Below are 6,000 nucleotides of genomic sequence, written 5' to 3' on the forward strand. Positions count from 1 at the left end.
GACGATCTCTCAAATGCAGTAAAATAAAGCTTGAAGATTTGTGCCTCCAAAACCTTCAGAGCCTTTTGCTCTTTTCATTTTTGTCGTGTTTTGTTTTTAATTGAATAATAAAATAAAACTTTAAATAATCTGGAAAGTCCTCCCTAGTTCTCAGCACACACAGGGAGAAAAAGCTGAATCAGCATTTTCACACGTGCTTAACTCCGTAATTGTGTGCTGTGCTAAATTACAGAGCTGTGCACAGGTTTCATATTACAAGGACTACTTTAATTTTATACAGGAAAAAAAAAAAGGAATATTTTACACTATATTTTAATAAATAATTAATATTAAACTGCATCTATTAAATAAAGGTTCAAACTTGCACAGTGCCGTAAGCTCCCACTGGATGGTGTTTATCGACTTGCAAAATCAGGATCTGGTACAATGGTATTTGGAGTGCACTTCTGTTTCATACTGTGCCAGTTCAATATTGCTAACTACAGGTGTTTAAAAAGCATAAAGTGGTCCATCAAATATCAAAAGATTAGCTTCATGCTTGCCAGATCTCTAAAAAATAAATAAATAAATTTGGGGCTCTGCTCATTTGCCTTCTGGTTTTTGATACTCTAGGGTTCAGCTGGCTCATGTTTTCATGTTTTATCTCTAACCATAAAGGTGAGAACTCTTTTTTGTTGGAAGCTGAAGTTTGCATCTACTCACTAGCCTGCAGGAGTAGACTTTAAGAAAACATCAAATATCATTAACACTCATGGGAAAATCATGAAAATGGGCCATGCTGGTTGATAACTTCACTAATTTACAAATTTTTGTAATAGACATTGGTGCTTTGAACTACTGATGTGAATTAGCCAGGTTCTACTACTTACTTAATAGTCTATATTCCTTGTGGCATTGAAATTACTGTGGCTCAGAAACTTACTCTACAGCTGAACACAGTGTTGTTTGCCATGTGAACCTGGAACAGATTTCCTGCTAGAACAGCGGGGTTTTCACATTTTACGTTGAAATAGAAACAGTATTTTAAGACTAGATTGAGTATCTTTAGACTAGTTACTCCAACTGTTTTAATAATGAAACTGTTGGTTTCCCCTCCTTTTTCAGTTCTTTGCCTCCAACAAGAAGGTCCAATTTCATGCCATGGATTTTCAGTTTTGTTATTTGATGGATGAAACACAGTCATAGGTGTTTTGTGAGCCATTTTTAAGAAGGGACTGTAAACCCCTGACCATTTACTTTTTTTGGTTTGTCTAATACAGGAGCTACTGAAACAAGAGACATGGGGTGGATTTATTGGAGGAATGAATAGCTGAGTAGAAAAGAACTAATATACACTCAGGCTCTATTGCTGATGTATTACAGCATTGTTCCAGTAATGAACTTCTCCAAAGAATTAAGAGTTCAATTTGAAGGCTTGTTCCCCTGTCATTTTTGCACCTGGCTAGATTAATTGCCTCAAGAGTTAGAAAACAAAAATTAATATCTAAAAATTTTGGACCCATTTTTTACCCTGTGTACTGTGAAAAGAATAACAGAGTTCTTTCATAAGCTAATTTAGTGCTTTAATTGGCTGTTGGGTGATGTAGAAAATATAAAATCTCATTCTATACCTCATACCTTGCAACAACTGGATCCATCAGTTCAAATGAGACTGTCGTGGTAAGCACAAAACAAAATTAACTGAAAATGAAGGGAAAGACTTCTTTCTCATTATCTTCTAAAAATCTCCTGTGCTGGTAAGTAGGTAGAGTTAAGTAGAGAAGAACTACACATAAACCCACCTAATTTAAAAGTGGTGCTTTTATAAATTGAACTAATAATAACGAAAAGCATTTCAAATTATGAGTTAATTAAATGTCTAGATATTCTCTTTACTGTTGCATTAACTTTTACTTTATTTTAGTATTAACAAAGTGCCATACTTAAAATTACTACTGAAGTACTGGATCAGTATTTGTGTACTTTGTACTGTGACAGTGAAGCAGTCTCAGCAGTCTCCTGTATAGGTTTAGCATGTTTCTAACAAACTGTAATATCTATTAACAGTCGAACAAGCAGAAAGCTATTCACCCACTTAATAATATGCAAATGTTTATTATTCTAAATATTAAGTGCTCTTAGTATCAGGGACTGAAAATATTGGTACATTCATTCATGTAGAATTGTTTTACCTTTGTGTCAACTGATGAATGAATAACCTTTCATTTAGTTCACCTAAAAACCTCTTCCACACTCCCTGGCTCTGCAGCCAGCTACTTTTAGCAGAACATGCCAGGGTCCATCACTGAAATCCCACTTGAATCACATTTTAATTTTGTTAACATCCATGACTTTTGTTGCATATTTCACACTATCCATGCTGACCTGATTGCTAGTAATGTTATATAGGTACTATATTAGCAAGGTTTATGCTTTCTTACACTACTATAAACTCTGATTTTGTTTTTTATAAGAAAGTAGGATACTTTTAGAGCACTTACGTTTGCGTGAAGTCAGCAGAAGTTTGGAAAGGGCAGAATGCAGGTTTGGGCTTTTGCTTTAGTAAACGTTAATTACACAGGTATTTCCTGCAGAAGGAATTACTCTCTTAGAAATACAGAGCTGCATTTTGAGAGTCAGTATTTTTGTGAATTTTTTCACTATGCTTTTTTGCTTTCTTAATCCAAAAGGATGGGTTTTTTCTCAAAGTTCGCTTATTGCTTTGGTTTTTTACCCCCCCCAAAGTACATCCCCAAGATTTTGATTTTCAATCTGGAATCCTACTGGGTTTAGAATTTCGCTAGACTTTTGTGAAGTGTCCTGGCCAAGGAAGGCTTGCAGAACTGGGCACTTTTAAGTGCAGAAGTATTTTTAGTTGCAAATATTAAAAAAATGCACTCGCAGCTGTTCACACAGCAGTGATTGGAGTGGTTGGAGTCCTGGAGAATGCTGATACCTTGATATGTTTTATGAGTGTACTGTAGCTGTGCTTCAGGCAGAAATTCTTCAGAAGAATGAAGAAAAAGAACACCAAGTGGAACTGTTTAAATTTAAAAAAAAAAAGGAGTTACTTTTTTTTTTCCAAAAGAGGCAGAAATAATATCTGTGTTCATATACATATATACAGCAATGGAAGTGTATTTTCATTTGGGTATACACTCTAATTCTGCTTTTATTACAATTATCTCAAGTAAATGTCCTAACATAAGAATTATATAGCATATTCTTTTAGAACTGATTTTATGTCATTTTTTTCATACTGCTTATGAATATCAAGCTGTCAATTCCATACATTGAAAAAAAATGAGTGTAGAAACACAGGCAAAACAAGATTTTCCAGGGGGTACAGAGAATGTAATCTGCATATCTACTTCCTCAGTGTCCTCCATTCTTCATCTGCCCCATCTGAAAGGAGCACCAGCATTTCTGCATAAATGTGTTCTACCAAAACCCACCCAACCCCGACAGTAACCTCCTGCTGCATCTGATTAATGGCCCACCAAGCCCAGCAGCCCTTCTCCTTGTAAAAGCCAGTATTGACTACAGGGTTTTGAAGCCAAGCAATTGATTTCAGCCTGTGAAGACCTCACGACCTGAAGTTGGCAGTCTGCATGTAGTCTTAGAAAGCCAGTTTCAAATTTTAGAGATTTAAGACATGGCAGTTGGTTCAGAGAAATTTGTTGACATCTGGATGCTTTACACAAACAAAAGTTTCAAGTTTAATATTTTTTTACTTTTTTTCGTTTGATGTCTGCAATATCTATTTGGAAGAAAGCATAACTGTCATGACTGTGCACTGATACTAATTAAAAACTTCCAATGAAGTGTGCATCAAGCACGGCAGTTAAAGAAAATCTTGTTTTATTTGCTTTTGTTTAAGGAAGAACACATACAAAATAACTGAATCCTGTAAATAAAATAAAATTATAAATTAAGATAAAATACCACCCTTTTTCTTTTTCTCTATAGCCTCATGCATTCCTTTCAAACATGAAATAACTTCTGAAGGAAGGATGGCTGTGGTGAAAATCAATATTTTTCCTCTAGCTGAGCCTACTTCAGAGAAAAGTCAGATACTGCCTATGCCCTCTGCTTGCATCTAAAAATTTTAGGTTTCATTCCCTGTGGTAACTATCATAACTATACAGCTACTTCATACAGTATATATTGACTTTGTAAACTGTGGTTGTTCTCTGGTGCAGGGATCAGTATTCTTGACTGAGCATTCAAGTGTGGAAACAGGAAAAGTCTGACATGTTATTAGATGCGTCCTTACTCATGCTCTTTGTAAGATTTCCTACATATCCCTGGATAGAAAATCAATGGTTACGTATGAAGTATCTGTGGTTGCCTATTGGAAAGCAGCAATATGCTTCCTGAATTTGTGAAAGAAGCTTGGCTTTCTTATTTAGCAATGGAGGACTGCAAAAGACAAAAATGGAGTTGACATATAATAAGCCTTAGCTTTGTCAAGTTTATTGTGAGAAGCACCAAAAGACACAATGAGCAGGCAGTGAAGACTTACATACAAACAGTTCCCTGCTAACTACAGCATTAAGATTTGCCTTTGAGCACAGCAGAATCTACTGCTTCTGCAAACCAAGACAAAGTTAATGAGGTAATGTAACTGAAGCTTAAAGAAAAGTGACTGCAGATGAGAAGAGAATTAGAGAGGAGAAAGGTACTTACACAGAAGAATTATTACCAAGTCTCAGAACTTAATATAAGTGACTTCCGGTGTTTGCACTATTCGAAGTTTAAAAAATCATTAAACAATATAATAATAATAGTTTTTCAGTAGAATTCTATTTAGGAACAGGGCCTTGTATAATTATCAAATAAAAGATTATTTCCTGCTACAAAGAGCTTTCCCCTCTAAGTGCCAGTCAAAAGTGTCAGACAAAAATATATTGCTAAGTGGTCAGTTGGTTATTTGTTTAAAGTTCTTAAACCAAACTGTGGTTTTAGCATCTGGGGGTGATCATATATCAGCACTGAGCTCACGTTTGTCACAGAGTTGGCAATTGCAGCTTTGCAAGACAAGGTCTACTCCTTCACATTTCAGATGTGAAAACAAAGAAGAGTATGTGCCCTTACAAGGTTGTAGTGTCTGGTTGAGGAATCATATCCTACTAAATATGATAGGCCAGATCCTGCCCCTGGTTATGTGCCTTTGTCAACCCACTGACAACATTAACTACAAAATAATATAAAGTGACACAAGGATTAAGCATTTTTGCAGCTTAGAAAGTAGTGAGCTCACCTAAGAACATCCAGGCATTCTAGGCTTAAACTACTTATATCTTGCAGCTGCTAAATGTTCTTTCTGCAGAGTATACACATTACATAGCATGCAGGTGGCAGTCATATCCTATCACTATTGTATAAACAGTTTATTAAGCATACACAGTGTGACAGGGAAATGGAAGATAGCCAGGAATTTGATCTTACCTGGTGCTCTGTTGCTGCTGCTTCACGGTCTCTTGCCATGCTCAGAAGTCCTATGCTCTGTATTTGCTTCAGGCCTAGAGCGTCAAAGTGTATCAGTTCTTTTACAAAGCCACACAGCATCAGTATGACATGTGAAACTAGCCAGTTCTACAGCTCTTTACACTTCAAATGTTTTCATGATATTGAGCCTTACAAGAAAAATGTCAACCCAGCCTGATCTTTAAGCCTTTCACCATTGAATCAACACATGTGTGTCACAGATATTTAACAGTAACTGTAGAGATGGGTGAAAAAGTTTGTGGAAAATCCTGACCCAACATGTGTTTGCCCCAAAAGCCCTCCCAACACTCTCTAAAGTTCCTGTCACATCAGTGGAGATCTTATTTCTTTATTCCTCCTTGCTAATTTCCTGGTCATTGTGCTGTTTGCTGATGATGCAGTAAAGCCACATCCATCATCATAACCAAGCCCTTTAGCTGAGTCTACTCAGCTTAGTTATGAAACTTCACTTTGGTAAAGTGGAGAGGCAAATACCTACTGTAAGGAACGACAGTTGCTCTGTTGGAACAA

Source organism: Lepidothrix coronata, unplaced genomic scaffold, assembly GCF_001604755.1.
Source record: "Lepidothrix coronata isolate B3197 unplaced genomic scaffold, Lepidothrix_coronata-1.0 Scaffold11, whole genome shotgun sequence".
NCBI classification, from domain to species: Eukaryota; Metazoa; Chordata; class Aves; order Passeriformes; family Pipridae; genus Lepidothrix; species Lepidothrix coronata.